The sequence below is a fragment of the Chiloscyllium punctatum genome, chromosome 1 (assembly GCF_047496795.1).
Source record: "Chiloscyllium punctatum isolate Juve2018m chromosome 1, sChiPun1.3, whole genome shotgun sequence".
Classification (NCBI taxonomy): Eukaryota; Metazoa; Chordata; class Chondrichthyes; order Orectolobiformes; family Hemiscylliidae; genus Chiloscyllium; species Chiloscyllium punctatum.
Window position 1 is genome coordinate 127,779,261 of NC_092739.1, and position 19,995 is coordinate 127,799,255.

Below are 19,995 nucleotides of genomic sequence, written 5' to 3' on the forward strand. Positions count from 1 at the left end.
AGACCCATGGCATGTGCCTCTTGCTTGATGTGGGAGCTTGGGAATGTGTCTGACATTCCTGACTCTTACACTTGCAAGAAGTGTGTCCAGCTGCAGCTCTTGTTTGACCGCATGACGGCTCTGGAGCTGTGGACGGACTCACTGTGGATTATCCGCGATGCTGAGGAGGTTGTGGACATCACGTTAGAATTGCTGAGGGAGACAGTGAATGACCAAAAGACAGAAAAAGAGTAGGAAGGCAGTGCAGCTGTCCCCTGGGCCTGATGGCATTTATCCTAGGATTCTCTGGGAAGCAAGGGAGGAGATTGCAGAGCCATTGGCCTTGATTTTTGTGTCCTCTTTGTCTACAGGAGTAGTGCCAGAGGACTGGAGGCTAGCAAATGTGGTTCCCTTGTTCAAGAAGGGGAGTAGGGATAATCCTAGTAACTATAGGCCAGTGAGTCTCACTTCTGTTGTGGGCAAAGTCTTAGAGAGAATTGTAAGGGATAGGATTTATGCACATCTGGATAAGAATAATGTGATCAAGGATAGTCAGCATGGTTTTGTGAAGGGCAGGTCGTGCCTCACAAACCTTATTGAATTCTTTGAGAAGGTGACTAAGGAGGTAGATGAGGGGAAAGCGGTAGATGTGGTATATATGGATTTTAGTAAGGCGTTTGATAAGGTCCCCCATGGTAGGCTACTGCAGAAAATACAGAGATATGGCATTGAGGGTGAGTTGGAGGTTTGGATTAGGAATTGGCTGGCTGGAAGAAGACAGAGGGTAGTAGTTGATGGCAAAGGTTCATCTTGGAGTGCCGTCACTAGCGGTGTTCCGCAAGGATCTGTTTTGGGACCATTGCTGTTTGTCATTTTTATAAATGACCTGGAGGAAGGGTTAGAAGGTTGGGTGAGCAAGTTTGCGGATGATACGAAAGTCGGAGGAGTTGTAGACAGTGAGGAAGGATGTGGCAGGTTACAGCGGGATATAGAGAAGCTGCAGAGCTGGGCAGAAAGGTGGCAAATGGAGTTCAATGTAGCTAAGTGTGAGGTGATTCACTTTGGTAAGAGTAACAAAAAGATGGGGTACTGGGCTAATGGTTGAATACTTGGTAGTGTGGAAGAGCAGAGGGATCTTGGTGTCCATGTACACAGATCTCTGAAAGTTGCCACCCAGTTAAATAGTGCAGTGAAGAAGGCATATGGCGTACTGGCTTTTATTGGTAGAGGAATTGAGTTCCGGAGTCCTGAGGTCATGCTGCAGGTGTATAAGACTCTGGTGCGGCCGCATCTGGAATATTGTGTGCAGTTTTGGTCGCCATACTATAGGAAGGATGTGGAGGCACTGGAACGGGTGCAGAGGAAGTTTACCAGGATGTTGCCTGGTATGGTAGGAAGATCCTATGAGGAAAGGCTGAGGCACTTGGGGTTGTTTTCATTGGAGAAAAGAAGGTTTAGGGGTGACTTGATAGAGGTGTACAAGATGATTAGGGGGTTAGATAGGGTTGACAGTGAGAACCTTTTTCCACGTATGGAGTCAGCTATTACAAGGGGGCATAGCTTTAAATTAAGGGGGGGTAGATATAGGACTGATGTTAGGGGTAGGTTCTTCACTCAGCGAGTCGTAAGTTCATGGAATGCCCTGCCAGTAGCAGTAGTGGACTCTCCCTCTTTATGGGTATTTAAGCGGGCATTGGATAGGTATATGGAGGATAGTGGGTTAGTGTAGGTTAGGTGGGCTTTGATCGGCGCAACATCGAGGGCCGAAGGGCCTGTACTGCGCTGTATTCTTCTATGTTCTAAAACAGGTATACCGTTTTGGATACTGTTTGGGGGGGGGGGGGGGGGGAATGGCTCACCAGGGGAGGGTAAGCAGTTTCCACGATCATGGCACCGTGGCAGGCATTGCTGTTCAGAAGGGTGGGAAAAAGACTCGTAGGGCAATAGTCATAGGGGATTCTATTGTGAGGGGAGAAGATAGGCGGTTCTGTGCCCGAAAACGGGACTCCCGGATGGTATGTTGCCTCCCAGGTGCTCAGGTCAGGGATGTCACTGATCGGCTGCAGAGCATTCTAAAAGGGGAGGGTGAACAGTCAGTGTCTTGGTGCAGAGAGGCACCACTGATATAAGTAGAAAATGAGATGAGGTCCTGAAAGAAAAATCCAGGGAGCTAGGAGAGAAGTTAAAGAGGAGGACCTCAAAGGTAGTGATCTCGGGATTACTAACAGGGCCAAGTGCTAGCCAGCATACAAATGAAAAAATAGACAGGATGAACATGTGGCTTGAGAGATGGTGTACGAGGGAGGGATTCAGATTTGTTGGACATTAGGACCGGTTCTGGGGAAGATGGGACTATTACAAAATGAATGGTCTACATCTGAACCAGACCGGAACCAATGTCTTTGGGGGAGTTTTTGCTACTGCTGTTGTGGAGGTTTTAAACTAATGTGGCAGGGGGCTGGGAACCAGAAGAGAAAACAAATAGGCAGCGAGGGGGAGACTGCAGACTCTAAGAATTATGAAGATAGCATTAATAAAAGAAGAGTAGACAGAGAGCAGATGAGCGCAAAAGAACTGGTGGCCTGAAATGCATCTACTTTAATGCAAGAAGTATAGTGTGTAAGGCAGATGAACTTAGGGCTTGGATTGGTGCCTGGGGGTATCACATTATTGCAATCACAGAGACTTGGTTGAAGGAAGGGCATGATGATTGGCAATTAAATGTTCCAGGATATAGACACTTCAGACAGGACAGGGAGGGAAGTAAAAGGGGGGTGAAGTTGCATTGCTGGTCAGGGACGATATCACGGCTGTGCTAAAGGAGCACACTATGGAGGTCTTGGGTAGTGACTCATTATGGGTGGAGCTGAGAAATAAGAAGGGCGCAGTTACATTGTTGGGGCTGTATTACAGGCCTCTCAACAGTGAGCGTGAGGGTGAAGAACAAATAGATAAACAGATTATGGAAAGATGTAGAGGCAATAGGGTAGTGGTGTTGGGAGATTTTAATTTTCCCAACATTGACTGGGATACACTTAACGTCGGGGGTCTGGATGGGATAGAATTTGTAAAAAGCATCCAGGAGAATTTTCTAGAGCAGTATGTCAATAGTCCAACGAAGGAAGGAGCCATATTGGACCTGGTGCTGGGGAACGAGACAGGCCAGATGGTAGAAGTTGCGGTGGGGGATTTCTTTGGGAAAGTGACCACAATTCTGTAAGTTTTTGAATACTCGTAGATAAAGAAGAGAGTGGTCCGAAGGGAAAAGTACTAAACTGGGCCAAGGCCAATTATATCAATATTAGGCAGGGGCATGGAAATGTAGATTGGACACAGCTATTTGAAGGGAAGTCCACAGTTGAGATGTGGGAGGCTTTCAAAGGTAGGTTAAAGATAGTACAGGATAGGCATGTACCTTTGAAGGCAATGGATAGGAAGGGCAAGACTCGTGAACTGTGGATGACAGGAGAAATTGTATGACTAGCCAAGAGGAAAAGGGAAGCATACATAAGGTCTAGGCAGCTAAGGACAGAACGGGCCCTGGAAGAATATTGGAAGAGTAGGACAAGTCTTAAACGAGGAATCACGCAGCTAAAACGGGTCATGAAATAGCTTTAGCAAGCAGAATTAAGGAGAATCCCAAAGCATTTTATTCTTATGTAAGAAGCAAACAGATAACTAGAGAAAGGATTGGTCCACTAAAGGATAACAAAGGAAGGCTGTGAGTCGAACCTGAGAGAATTGGTGAGATTCTGAATGATTACTTTGCAGCAGTGTTCACTGAAGAGAGGAACATGATGAATGTTCAGATTAGAGATAGAAGTTTGATTAGGCTGGATCACGTTGACATAAGTAGGAAAGATGTGTTGGGCAGCATAAAGGATATTAAGGTGGGATCTATCCCAGGTTGCTGAGGGAGGCGAGAGATGAAATAGCTGGGGCCCTGGCAGATATCTTTGTGGCATCCTTAAACACAGGTGAGGTGCTGGAGGACTGGAGGGTTGCTCATGTTTTCCCCCTGTACAAGAAGGGTAGTAGGGATATTCCAGGTAACTACAGACTAGTGAGCCTGACGTCAGTGGTGGGAAAGTTGCTGGAGAAGGTACTGAGGGATAGGATCTATTTATATTTAGAAAAGAATGGGCTTATCAGTGATAGGCAACATGGTTGGTGCGGGGGAGTTTGTCCCTTACCAACTTAATAGAGTTCTTTGAGGAAGTGACCAAGTTGATAGATGAAGGAAAGGCTGTTGATGTCATATACATGGACTTTAATAAGGCATTTGATAAGGTTCCCCATGGTAGACTAATGGAGAACGTGAAGTCACATGGTGTGCAGGGCGCTCTAGCTAGGCGGATAAAGAACTAGTTGAGCAACAGGAGACAGAGAGTAGTCGTTCAAGGGAGTTTCTCGAAATGGAGAAAGGTGACCAGTGGTGTTCCACAGGGGTCAGTGTTGGGGCCACTGTTGTTGGTGATACGCATAAATGATCTGCAAGAGGGCACTGTTGGTATGATCAGCAAGTTCGCAGATGACACCAAGACTGGTGGAGTGGCATGAAGCATAAGGAACTGTCAGAGCACACAGGAGGATATAGATAGACTGGAGAGTTAGGCAGAAAAGTGGCAGATTGATTTCAATCCAGACAAATGCGAGGTGATGCATTTAGGCAAGACTAATTCTCGAGTGAATTATACAATGAAGGGAAGAGCCTTGGGAAAAGTTGATGGACAGAGATCTGGAGTGCAGGTCCACTGTTCCCTGAAGGTTGCTGCACAGGTGGATAGAGAGTGGTCAAGAAGGCATATAGTATGCTTGCCTTCATTGGACGGGGTATTGAGTACAACAGCTGGCAATTCATGTTAAAATTGTACAAGACATTGGTTCGGCCGCATTTAGAATACTGCGTACAGTTCTGGTCGCCACATTACCAAAAGGATGTGGTCGTTTTGGAGAGGGTGCAGAGAAGGTTAACGAGGATGTTGCCTGTTATGGAAGGTGCTAGCTATGAAGAGAGGTTGAGTAGCTTAGGTTTATTTTCATTTGAAAAAGAAAAGAGATTGAGGAGGACCTGATTGAGGTTTACAAAACCATGAAGGGTATAGACAAGGTGGATAGAGACATGCTTTTTCCCAAGGTGAAGGTTTCAATAACGAGAGGTCACGCTTTCAAGGTGAGAGGTGGAAAGTTTGAAGGGGGTACACGTGGTAAGTACTTCACACAGAGAGTGGTGGGCATTTGGAACGCGTTGCCAGCAGAGGTGGTAGAGGCAGGCACTGTAGGTTCACTTAAGATGCGTCTGGACAAATGCATGAGTAGGTGGGGAGCAAAGGGATACAGATGCTTAGGAATTGACGGACAGGTTTAGACAGTACATTTGGATCGGCTCAGGCTTGGATGGCTGAAGGGCCTGTTCCTGGGCTGTAAATTTTCTTTGTTCTTTGTTCTACATTAACGGCACATATGCCAGGCGTGTTAATAGGATCCAAACTTGTGGGTGAATTAGAAATCAGCAGAGTTTCTCCTTGACAGAGAGTTTAATAGCTTGCTTCACAGTCCTCATATTACCCTAGTTCCAGTTGATCCAACTTTATAATTATTATTTTTAGTCAACATGTACACATATTTTTTGACTACAAGGGCAGGTGGATCTTGAACCGGAACGTTCAAGCCAAGAGTAGGGATATTACCACTGCACAAGAAAAGTGAAATCAATTAATACAAATCATCCATAAAAATTATAAAATGCTGGAGAAACTCAAATCAAGCATCTGTAAAAACAGCAGTACTAATACTTCAAGGCCAATATGATTTATTCAAAACACCAATCATTTGTTTACCTTTCAAATTTTACTATTTGATGTAAACACCCATTACCTGTTTACTAAATTTGTTTGACATTAACTTTTGATCACAGATGTCAAATAAACTGACAAAAAGAGAAAGAAACAATATCTTTTACACAAGAATACAAATCAAATCATCTTTCCACAATCTACACCTTACATCATATTACAACTATTCTTTAATAACATGAAAAATTAATGGATTTCATACTCCCCATTCTTTCTCTACGAAAGCACAACATGCATAATTACAAAGTAATCCAAACAAATTATGGCTTTCCATGTTCTTACAACGTACCCCAACATAAAGCAACCCTGTATGAGGACTTAATCATTTCTTGGAGCAAACATTTCTTTCTGTAAAATAATCTGACAACTGGTGACTTGCATCAACGTAGCTGAATTTAAAAATCCATTTTTTTTTCCAATATTTCCTTTATATTTTCAAGGTCAACCCTCAGCCTTTTCTCAATTATGTCCTTTGGGAATGTGCATGGTCCGAAAAAGAATGGTTATCCACATAACTTTGGGCAAACTTTTATCTGATTGCTCCTTGTATGGGATTCATTCTGTGTATCAGACAAGAATATCCCTACTTCTCTTACATCTACTCACACTGACATTTTCGCAGCTTAAATATTTTTCACAAGCCTTTTGACTTTCTTGGCTTCTTAGGCCAATGCAAAACATTGATTACTTCTTCTGACCAGGAATGTGGTCACTCTTGTTCTACTGGAAAATACATTTGAAAGCGTGGCATGTGAGGCATTACTGAAAAGGACCAAAACTGCATACAATATTCCAAAAGTGGCCTAACCAATGTCATGTATAGCCGCAACATGATCCCCCTTTTCTAAATGCTCTGACCACTAAAGGAAAGCATACCAAACACCTTCCTCGCTATCTTATCTATCTGTGACTCTACTTACAAGGAACTGTGAACCTGCACTCCAAGGTCTCTGTTCAGCAACACTCCCTAGGATCTTACCATTAAGTATATAAGTCTTGTCCTGATTTGCCTTTCCAAAATGCAGCGTCTCACGCTAACTTAAATGGAACTCCATCGGCCCATTGCCCATCTGATCAAGATCCTGTTGTACTCTGAGGTAACCTTCTTTGCTGTCCACCACATCTCCAATCTTGGTGTCATCTACAAACTTACTAACTATATATCTCCTGTGTTCACATCCATATAAATGACAAAAAGCAGTGAACCCAGCACTAATCCTTGTGGCACACCACTGTTCACAGTCCTCCTATCCGAAAAGCAATCCTCCGCCATCAACCTCTGTCTTCCATTTGTAATTTCATAAAAAGGTTGAAGCCGGGGGTGGATTAGCCATGCTGTAGGAGAAAATTGCCGAAGATGCTGCAATCTGTGCTGAAAACAAAAAATGCTGTAAATTGCAGCAGGTCAGGCAGCATCCATGTTGAGAGAGAGTAAGCTAACGTTTCAAATCTAGATGGCTCTTCATCAGAGGTAATGAAATTTTCATCAAGATTAACTTGCATTCCCAGGAACATCTTTTAAGTTTTGGTCGTAATGAAATTTTCACAAATGTGAGGACCTTGACCTCTGACAGCATTTCTAGCTTGCTTTTATCAGACTATGGCGTTGACCTCTCCTTCTATATTTTCAAGCCTTTTTAATCTCACGTTAATAGTACACTACAAAACATATACATTGCATTGACTCCAAGCATGCAGACATTCAGCACTGCAGTCTATTGCTTCCACGACCAAACACCTTTGTCTCCCTTCATCACAATCATGACAAGGCGTTGGCAATTACATTCTCTCGTCCGGTCACATATATTTTCAAACAAGCTCTAACAACAAATTCCATCTAAACAGTCTGGCATTTTCATCTTTAAATCATTCCAAAAACTTTAAAGGCTTATGATTGGTTTATACAATTGTCTCAGACACATTACTGGCAACACACACGTTGAAATGATGCAACACCATCACTAAACTCAAGTCTTCATCAATATTTCTGTTGATGAATATTCAACTTTCTGGGAAAATACCCACTAAGTCTTTCTATCTTCTCGACATCTTCAGCACCAGCACCCACATCATTGGTATTGAGAGCCCTCTTGAATGGTTTTGCATAATTAGGCATGGCAAACACTGGGGCAGTGGTTAACACAGTTTTCAGGTCATCAAATACCTGAGGACATTCCTCCATGCACTGAAATCTTTTGCATTTCAATCAGTCAGTTGAGCAAATATACGAAAATTTGATAAAATTTTCACTAAAAGAAAACACAGTCCCTGGAATTGCAGTATTTTCCCTTTTGTCGATGGTATGGGAAACTCCCCAATAAACTTCGCTTTCATATCCCATTGGGTTATCTGTCTACGTACAATGATATGGCCCAAGAACATGACTTGGGCTTTTGTGAACTCACTCTTAGCCAGATTTATCACCAAGCCTGCCTTCTAAAGTTGATCAAATAGTTCTCCAAGTGTTTCTTTTCTGCGCAACTAAAAATCACCAGATTGTCTATGTACACCACACATTTGGGCAATCCCAAAATGACCTTATTGCATCTCCTTTGAAATGTGGCTGGCGCATTCTTCGTACCAAATGGACATGCAATGTCCATTTAGTGTCACGAGAGTCAAGATATCTTTTGCTGTCTTGGATAAAGGTACCTGCCAGTATCCTTTGAGTAAATTCAACTTTGAAATAAAAGTTGCTCATCCAACCTTCTTGATACAGTCTTCCAGCCATGGAATAGGATTAGAATCAGATTTTGTAACTGTTTAAAAAAAAAACTGGACAAAATATACCTCTTAAATCTATAGTTATCATCAGACATCTTACTTAATCTCGCCCACTGTTTGCCAACTTACAATAAGTTCCAGTAACTACAATGTAAAAGTGCAGAGGTTCCTTCCTTGGATTTAAAATGGCCTTTTCTCATTTCAATCTTCAAAAATAAAAATAAAATGATACTGTCATTTCAGAATTGAATGATCTTTTGTCCCTCATTCTGCATACTTAGACCATTACTGAATTTGCAGTCAGTTTTCCCTGCTGCAATCCCTCCACTCAATGGCCCCTTCTGGTATGTACGTTAATTTAATGCAGAATTTTGATAGCTGTCCTTTGGAATAAATAGCTTTATGCAGTGATTCAGTATCACTCTGGCCATGTTCAATATGGCATTATCTGCTCCCTCTTATTAGCCAACACGTGTGCCTGAAGTTCATGGTATTTCACCTCTTTCCATGACTTGTTCAGATTCTGTAAATATATTATCAGTGTCAACTAATCTCAAAGCTGAATCTAGTTGTCATTTCTAAGAAGAGTAAGAAAAATGTTTTTGTCCTTATTTCCTACTGTACATTGCTACAACTTTATTAAAGTCTACTGCGAACAGGCGACTTATCGCAGGCCAGCATGATGTCCTCAAACATTTCTTTATTTTACGTATATCACGTTTTTCACTGATTTCATCTCTAGATTTTCTGTATTCATCCATTACTCCTACATCCTTTTGTAGGATTTTAACATACTGCAAGGTGAATCAGTAAACTGACCGCATAGCTTTAAGATACTATAAACTACTTTAAACTCCTAACCCTTGATTCCATTAACCTTTCTTTAAAATTGTGATTTGAGATGTTAAGTCTTCTTAAAGAGATGCCATAGCATCCTGATTTGATAAACTGCAAATCCACTGACATATGAAAAACTGCTTTTTCATGTTTTCTCGCTAGTTTCATTCAAATCTTTTTAATTGACAGCTTGCTCGGTACCTCATTGGATATGAATGTCCATAATAATAAAGACGTTTATTCCAGCTATTTTACATGGGGTGACTAGCTCTTTTCAGTGAAGTCAACGTGGTGTTATCCCCGAACTTGAAGCAAGTAGCTGCCAGAGGAAGTGGTAGAGGCTGGTACAATTGCAACATTTAGAGGGCATCAGGGTGGGGATATAGATAGGAAGGGTTTGGAGGGATAACGGCTGGGTGCTGGCAAATGGGATTAGATTAGGTTGGGATATCTGGTCGGCATAGACGAGTTGGAGCGAAGAGTCTGTTTCTGTGCTGTACATCTCTATGACTAAGTAGAATTTGCATATTTTGTAACCTTATTTTGGTCCTTACCATTTAAGAGAACACAGACAACATTTTAACCAATTCATTCCATATACTCTGAAGTGTACCTGCTGTCCCAACACAAAGTAAGTTAATGAAATCACAACAACAACTTTCAACTTATGACCGGTACAGTTCCCTTCAGCTGATCAGTACTCTCATTGTCTCCTTTCAAAGTCTTCATGTTATGTATTCCATGAAAACCCTTTAGCTGGATTTTCCCATTTCTAGTGCTGCTCTTTCATCAGGTGAAGTGAAGAGAAGCACACAGACACAGAATTTATAGGCAGAGAGATCAAAAGATCATACAAAATGGTGTGAACGAAATTTCAACAGGTTGAATAACAAGCCTTTGCAGGTGATCAAAAGTGTCAGATGGTGTGAGTAAAGTTTCAGCAGAGAAACTATGCCATGCTCTTTGCAGCCTTCAACACGTCATCAATGTTGGTGAACATCTCACCAAGATCATCCCTATGCCTCCACTTCTCATCTTCAAATAACCGCCAAACTTCAAACAGACCATTATTTGCAGCAAACTACCCAGCCTTCAGGACAATATTGACCATAACACCACACAAGCCAGCCATGGGAACCTCTGCAAGACATATCAGATCGCTGGCATGGATATTACCATAATGTGGGAATGCCACCCACCACATACATGGCAGGTACTCATATGATTCAGCCAATGTTGTCTACGTCATACGCTGCAGACAAGGATATCTCAAGACATGGTATGTTAGCGAGACCATGCAGATGCTATGTGAATGGATGAACGGACACTACGCAACATTCACCAGGCAGGGATGCTCCCTCCAAGTCGGGGAACACTTCAGCGGTCAAGGACATTCAGCCTCCAATCTGCGGGTAAGCGTCCTACAAGGTGGCCTTCGAGATACACAACAATGCAGAATCATTGCACAGAAATTGTCGGCCAAGTTCTGCACCCATGAAAATGGATTCAACCATGATTTTGGGTTCATATCGCGCTATCCTGCTTTGACACCATCACCTTAAGAACTTGTTGTGATCTATCTACCTTAATTATTTTGTACAGTTTTGGATTACTTGTTACATTGGTTAGACCCTCAGCATGTGATTGTTATATCTATCCTGTTATTCCAGCCATTTGATTTGTCTCCAACACCACCTTACTTTTAATGTTTTGTAATTATCTCTCTGCCTCAATTAGTTGGATCATAGGTCATTCTTTTACTTGCTAGTCAGCTGTTGACACTTTACTCACACCATCTGACACTTTTGATTTCCTGCAGAGACTTATTATTCAGCCTTTTGACACGCAACTCACACAGTTTGTACAATCTTTTGATCTCTCTGATTATAAATTCTGTGACTGTGTGCTTTGCTTCACTTCACTTGATGAAGGAGCAGCACTTTGAAAGCTTGTGATTTCAAATAAATCTGTTGGACTATAAGCTCGTGTCATGTGACCTCTGATCTTCACATCATGGCTTGGACAAAGACAGTGGCCCAGGTCAGTGCTGTCTTGAGGGTCAGACAAACAGCAGCAGCACAGGAATAAGGTCACTGACCTGTAGAAGTGTCTGTTCTGCAGAAGGGTCACTGTACCTGAAAGGACAACTCTGTTTTCTCTCCATGGATGCTGCCAGACCTGCTGAGTTTTTCCAACAATTTTTGATTTTGTTTTTGATTTCCAGCACTCACAGTTCTTTTTTTTTGTTAAGGTCACTGATCTTCTGCATTCTACAATGGCAAGTGCTCCCATATTCTTTCTGCTATCCCACACTCACTAACTCTGCTATTGAACACAAATTCACTACCACTTATTGACCATCAACCTCACTATAGCATGCATCATCTCCACTGAACATCCCTCACCCATCTTCTCCTCAACAACTAACCTTCCTGTCCTCTGATTAAAAAGCTATACAATCTACAGACGTTGATAGCCTCCAAGGAGGCGTAAGTGTTTAAGAAATGAAGCTAAGAACCATATATGCACCCTGTGTAGATAAATGAGATGATGACATATTCATGTGGAAACCAACCTGGCAAAAGTTGTCCCTAAGATTCAAAATGAAAGCCTGAAAAGATAAAATGAAATCCGAGTTGATCCAAAATCAGCCACAATAATATGGCGATTCTGATGGCTTGGCAATATTGACTTCAGTGGATGAAAGGTGGAGCAGGGTGCTGCTCATGGAACATTCAAGGTCACGTTGGTGAAGGGAGATTAAAAATCAATACCCAGGAGAAGCAAAAGATGAGCTCTGTCCACAAAGAAACTGCTCTGACTTTGAAGTCAAGTAATGTCTCCATCTAATTTTTCAAAAAAGAAGTTGAGAATTCCAAGCTGCATTGAAATGAGATGAGATTAGCCAAGGATGAATGCAAACATATGGAAATAAAATGGTGGTTGTTTATGAGAAAGATTCCAGACTCACCATTGAAACCTTAAGGGAAAAATTGGGAATTTCTTTTCTGGACATCACAAGCCAAATGTTGTCAATCTTGCTGTACTTTCCCACATTTCTCACCATTGCTCACATCTTTTAAGATATGGAAACTTTCCACCCCTTGTTATTTTGTTTTGTCAAGTCACCATATAATAATATTTTGAGTCATATTTAAAACATTTTTAAACATTCCCGAGATAGTGATTTTCATCCTGTCATTTTATCAGAGGTACCAAAAGGGTCTCTAGCCTCATTCCTTTTGTTTGTGATTCTTCTTTTGCATTGATGCTCACGTCCCATATCTGAGTGGTCTCAAAACACGGCTAAAATTGAATCCTCCAGTTTTTCTGTAGAATCGCTACAGATTGGAAACAAACCCTTCAGCCCAACAAGTCCATGCTGACCTCCACAGAGTAACCCACCTAGAGCCATTTGCCTGCATTTATCCCTGATTAATGCACCTAAACTACATATCCCTGAACACTAAGGGACAATTTAGCATGGCCAATTCAACTAACCTGCACATCTTTGGATTGTGGGAGGAAACTGGAACACCCGGAGGAAACCCACGGGGAGAATGTGCAAATTCCACAAAGACAGTTGCCTGAGGCTGGAATCGAACTCAGGTTTCTGGCGTTGTGAGGCAGCAGTGCTAACCGGTGAATCACCATGCCACGGTCGATGTCTCAATGATGCCATGAAAGCTGCTGGAAATGATTACTGTCCCAGGAATATTTTTAAAGCTATTCCAAAAGTATATCTTTTGTGAGAATTTAACTTCAGCTAAGGAGTAGGTTTGACACCAACAATTTGAAATCATGCACTGATTAGGAATCTCCAAATAGAATTTTTGCAAGCAGCTTAAAGTCTTTTAAATTCCAATCTGCAAGATAGCCATCTGCTTTTCTAAAGTTATCCAAGTCTGACCATGGCTAATATGCTTTTTGTCGATTATCCATTTTTAAAATTTTGTTTGCACCTTTTCATAGAGTTTCCGAACCTCCTTCAGTGTCCAATTGCTGAGCCTCTAGACTTGAAAATACTTTGCACCTGATCCTGCTTCTGGTAGAAAGTGACAGTGTGAAGGGCATACTTCTGTCTTATTGTAATCCACATGAACATATTCATATTTCAACTGGTCACAAGGTGCAGCTCTACAGTACGAGTGGAAAAATCACTCCCAACAGTTGACATTGGGTTTCAACCCTTTAACTCAATTACCTCCAATTATGATCTCCTCTCAAAAGTAACCCCTCAATCATCTCATAGGTAAAACTGGTCGACATAGGCCAGTCATAGTACAGTTATGACTGTACTATGATGTGGTCATTTAAAATTCTGATGAATGCACAATTATCATTTCCAACTGTAACAACCGGAGACAATACAAACAATGGACTAGCCCTATTGGAGAAAAAAACATACGAAGGGCAACTAAAACTGAAGATATGCAGGAGAAAGATAAATGGTGCCAGACTATCATGTCATCTCAAGTTCAGATGAAACCAGGTGAAAGATGGTGAAGAGGATAAATTAAAATTATTTCATTAGACTGTTATGGTTTGATGGCTACTTATATACGATAAAGCATCTAACAAAGGAGCAACTGCATCGCTGAAATAGTTTTTCATGCTGTTGAAGATCAACAAAAACGCCAGGTCAAGTTCACTGTGCTTTCTTGGGGTGGGGCAAAGCACAAGGTACATTGAATTATTGTTTATGACATCATTAATTATTTCTAATGAATGCTGGAATTCAGCCATTTTCAGAAAAAGTATAACACCTGAGTTTTTATTTCAAACACCATTTCAACTACACAAAAATAGTTACAAAGTGTACAATAGTTATGACATAATATGGCACAATGCTCAACTATTTTGCATTGCAGAAAATTAATAATAACTACAGTATGTGCCTTTTTATGCAATTATAAAGAGCAACTGATTGCTAAGAATGTGTTTTTTTAAGGTTGTCAGGCATTTTAAAGGTTCTGAAGTTGCAGATTGCAGCAACGAAGTCTGAACAATTACATTCAGTTCTCAGAATGTTTACACTGGTTCTCAGTTTAAACATTCAGTTTATTTTTTAAAATAGTGCATGGATATAATTGTCTCAACTAAAACATTCAACTAAGTCACATATTTGTATGGTTTGGAACTTAAATGATGCATCAAAACAAAATCAACTGATTTGTCTATTTAAAGAAAGTCAATGGATGACTTTATATAATCTATTACAGCATTTAACATTCATAGCCACAGCCCTGCACATAGGTTGTCTGTAAAATTTATATTTCAACATATTCAATACATACGAGCTAGAAATGTCACCACAGGTTAATAGTTTTCTAAATCCCTGTACAGATGCATATATGAGCATAAAATATTTAAGCGGATACAGCAAGTGCAAACAATGACATCCTTCTCATCTCATGATAAAGCAGTTATACAAGTTAAGGCTAACTGTACCAGATCTTACATAGGATTTCTTTTATTTCTGTCTGTATGCTTTTATGCAGCATTTTAATGAAATAAATTTGAACAACAAACTAGTTCTGACATTCTCTTAATTGGCTGAATGTATTGCAGAAATCCACATCAACCATTGATGCCCTCCGCTATACCAGAACAATCAATAAGCATGAGTTGAAACATATGCACATAATAATGATACACAATGAATTTCATTTTTTTCCCAAAACAACATTTGAAGTTAGTGACACTTAGCCACTCAGTAGGACTTTCAAAACGAAGTGACTGTGCAAAACTCAAATCAAGACTTTGTTTATTCTCTTAAAATAGCATGGTATTAATGAAAACAAACAGCTATATATAAACAGCACTGAAACAGGCTTTTTGACCCAGTTGGTGCATATTGGCATTTATAATCCACACATGCCGTTCCCCAAACTATCTAATCTCACACAGTCTGCAAGTCATTTAACTCCTTTCTCCTTCACATACATATCTAGCTGCCTGATAGTTCTCCAGCTACTGAGAAAGACAAGACTGACTACATATAATTAATAACTAAGTAATTGTTAACACTGAAACAACCAAGTCAAGTCATTTAAAGCAGCTATAAATTTGACAATTTAAAGCAATGCTTGCTCTACAGAATTGCCCTTTAGCAAAAGTAAAGTTTTGGGGGATAGCCCTTATTGCAACAAAGGCATTGTCACTTCTCTTTCGAGAATAAAGATACCTACACCTCCAGAACAACTCAATTGGTCATATGTTCCAATTTAGGATGTTTTTTTGTTCTTGCAAAATATAAAAGCAAGTAAAATGTGATAGATTGCTAAATAATAGAGTCAAATGACATTTTTCTGTAAAGAAAAACGTGTTGGAACAACCAACGAATCTGGTAATATCTGCGGAGCGAGAACCAGAGTTGGCATTTTAGATCTTTCTCAGAACAGATTTTTCAGTTGCCCATTTTGCAGGTAGATTTTGGTTAATAAAACTAGAATTGCAGATCACTGGTGTTTCAGTCCTGGCCAGAAACTGAACAATACAGCTTTTGTACCTATGCTCAACATGCCCATAAAAACAGTGACATAATTGCAACTCATCCTCCTTGACTGAACTAATTATGAAGAATTGACACCTACATGGAAACCAGTGCAGGGGTTCCATCAGCAAACTTAGAGATACTTATTTAAATCTACAGATTTGAGCATGTCACAGAGATGTCCAGCGGAGATTCACACGGATGATCCCTGGAATGGTAGGTCTAACATATGAGGAACAGCTGAGGATCCTGGGATTGTATTCATTAGAGTTTAGAAGATTAAGGGGAGACTTAATAGAGACGTACAAGATAATAATTGGCTTGGAAAGAGTGGATGCTAGGAAATTGTTTCCGTTAGGTGAGGAGACTAGGACCCGTGGACACAGCCTTAGAATTAGAGGGGGTAAATTCAGAACAGAAATGCGAAGACATTTCTTCAGCCAGAGAGTGGTGGGCCTGTGGAATTCAGTGCCGCAGAGTGCAGTGGAGGCCGGGACGCTAAATGTCTTCAAGGCAGAGATTGATAGATTCTTGTTGACTCGGGGAATTAAGGGCTACGGGGAGAATGCGGATAAGTGGAGTTGAAGTGCCCAGCAGCCATGATTGAATGGCGGAATGGACTCGATGGGCCGAATGGCCTTACTTCCACTCCTATGTCTTATGGTCTTATCTAAACAGTACATCTCAACACTAACCATACTAGCATTATATGGTATATGGCCTTTATCAATGCCAGTCATTCTTGCGTGCTTAACTGTATATCTGTATTTATGAGGCCTCTTACTGAGTTATTTGTATCATTGATAATCACAGGTGAGGTGCCGGAAGACTGGAGATTGGTGGTGCCACTGTTGAAGAAAGGTGGTAAGGACAAGCCAGGGAACTATAATCCAGAGAGCCTGACATCAGTGGTGGGCAAGTTGTTAGAGGGAATCCTGAGGGACAGGATGTACATGTAGTTGGAAATGCAAGGACTGATTAGGGATAGTCAACATGGCTTTATGAGTGGGAAATCATGTCTCACAAACTTGATTGAGTTTTTTTGAAGAAGTAACAAAGAGGATTCATGAGGGCAGAGTGGTAGATTTCACCTATATGGACTTCACTAAAGCGTTCGACAAGGTTCCCCATTGGAGACTGGTTAGCAAGGTTAGATTTCACGGAATACAGAGAGAACTAGCCATTTGGATACAGAACTGGCTCAAAGGTAGAAGACAAAGAGGGTGGTGGAGGGCTGTTTTTCAGACTGCGATCAGTGGAGTGCCACAAGAATAAGTGCTGGGTCCTTTACTTTTCATCATTTACATAAATGATTGGGATGTGAGCATAAGGGGTATAGTTAGTAAGTTTGCAGATGACACCAAAATTGGAGGTTACCTCTGATTACAACGGGATCTTGAGCAGATGGACCAATGGGCTGAAAAGTGGCAGATGGAATTTAATTTAGATAAATGTGAGGTGCTGCATTTTGGGAATGCAAATCTTAGCAGGACTTATACACTTATTGGCAAGGTCCTAGGGAGTGTTACTGAACAAAGAGACCTTGGAGTACAGGCTTAGGTTGAGAGGGGAATGATATAAAAGAGACCTAAGGGGCAGCTTTTTCACTCAGAGGGTGGTACGTATATGGAATGAGCTGCCAGAGGAAGTGGTGGAGGCTGATACAGTTGCAACATTTAAAAGGCATCTGGATGTGTATATGAATAGGAAAGGTTTGGAGGGATATGGGCCAGGTGCTGGCAGGTGGGACTAGACTGGGTTAGGATATCTGGTTAGCATGGACACGTTGGACTGACAGGTCTGTTTCCATGCTGTACATCTCTATGACTCTATTTGTAGCTCAGATTGTGAATCAGGTGATCAATGTGCATGCTGAGCTGGTGGGTTAGATCTCAGATGTTTCGTCACCATGCTAGGTAACATCATCAGCAAACTCCAGTGAAGCGGTGTTCTATCTCATTTGTTATTACGTATCTTGGTTTGTCGTAGCAAGTGATGTCAATTCTGGTTCTGTTTCTGAAAGACTGGAAAATGTGGTCCAAATTTGTGTGTTTGTTAATGGAGTTCTGGTTTGAATGCCAGATATTCCTGCATAATGTTACCTATCATGATGACATAACATCTGAAAACAAACTCACCAGCTCAGTGCACAAACTGACAACCTGAAATATACACACACTATTTAAAATCATTAAAATACAGTAGAACCCCTGCATCCATGGATTCGGTTTCCATGGTTTCAGTTACCAGTGGTTTACGGTGGCCCGAAAATATTACATGGACCATTCCAGAAATAATTCCAGAGGCTGCCAGGGAGGTAAGTTTCCCATTGAAATGATAGGGTTCACTACTATCCAGGGTTTCGGCATCTGTGGTACGTCTTGGAACATATTACCCACAGATACAGCTGGGGGGTGGCAGAGCCTGTACATAAAAGCAATTCAACATTTGAAAAACTGTAATGAACTTAAACACTCTTACACAGCCCATAAATTATCTGAACAAAGTGTGGCACCCTTAATAATCAGGAAGCATTCATAGTCAACAGATTCGCAAAATCTAAAACATCACAAACACTTAAAACAGTCCAAAGTCTTAAATATGCTTTTCATTTATCTATTCAACAAAGTTACATGACAATCACTTTATCTATATCCACTGATCTCACATGATTATACAAATTGCATCATGCAAGCTGAAGATTTTTCCCCTCAATTTTTTACATATTCTATCCCCAACTCATCATGTCAGCTGATTTTGTCAAATGCCACAAAACTGAAAAAACACATTTATTTGCAAAGAGAGTGCACTATTTAGATTTAGGATTTTTCTACAAGATGTGGACATCATAATAAAGAATCGCTGGCTATTCTTGTAATAAAAAAACGTTACTAATAATTGTAATGTTATGTTGGGAAGATGTCTGAATATTTTCAGATTTGTGTACAACATTGAAAGCCGCCATTTTTAAAATGCCAAATTTAAAAGGGGCATTATTTATTGCATTTTAACTGAGTAAAGATGCCAAATAAAGCTTGATATATCACAGAAGATTGAAAACATCCTTTTGACACTATATTAGAGACATTTCATGATTATGCTAAAATGTTATTGCAAATCTCAGCATAGGCCATTTGGAAGGGGACAATTCTGAATGTTTCAAGCATTAGCTACAAGTTTGGCTGAAGCTCAGGTCCAAAACAATGGGTGGGGTGGGGTAACACTGAGTGTGAAATGGACAAGGAGACTTAATTGCTTCGGATGTGTACTGAGTGAATTTAAAATGGCAGTCTATAAATACTCATGTTAGTCTACGTAGCAGTACTCACTAAGATGATGCCAAGATTTTTTTAGGAGCTACTGCTCATTGAAGAGCAACAGAAGCCTGCCAGTGCGCTGGTGGTAAATTAACTAATGTAAGATACTTAGAGATTTCTATGATAACGAACAAGTTCATTTTTCTTGTAATATTTATCACTGAACGAAGAATACTCAATAGCCTGGTCTACCAAAATATTGAATTTTTTTACTGCAACACGGTAGGTTTTCCACAACTGACATTCGAATGGACCACACTAAATATGATGGCGACAACCAAATAACAATTAATTAGAAATATAACCGAATGGGATTATCTTGCAAATAGTACAATGGTACCAAAACAATTCTTCTTAAAGTCACATATAGAAAGATAAGTAAAGTGGTCCAATAATAAGAAGTTGAAGATATGAATTTATTAAAAACTCAAAAACAAAAAAAGTATACATCTTAAAATGATACTATTATAGGACTGGAGCTAATTGTATTATACTTAAATAAATTTGGAGTTTTTAAAAAATGCAGAAAGAAAGCCATTCAAACTATGCAATCAATATATTCTAGATAATTTGAGAGTTATAGAAAGCAAAAATTGCAATTCATAATCTTTGTGTATGCTGGAATCATTTGATATCAAAGCTGTCACTCCATTACCTCCCTTTTTGATCAGAATTCTGGAGAAACTAGAATCTCTGTTTGATTACCAGCACATAAGCAATTAACGGTCAAATGGCAATGTCAAAAAAATCCCAATTTACACAAGTCAAAACACAAAGCTGCCATACA

The 19,995-nt window shown here is 40.5% G+C and overlaps 1 protein-coding gene across 5 annotated transcripts in view; it reads right to left on the reverse strand.

The window, feature by feature from the left end:
* The window catches only part of wdr7 (WD repeat domain 7), a 657,873-nt gene that overhangs the window by 377,830 nt on the left and 260,048 nt on the right, over nt 1-19,995 (reverse strand). The window lies entirely within an intron of this gene.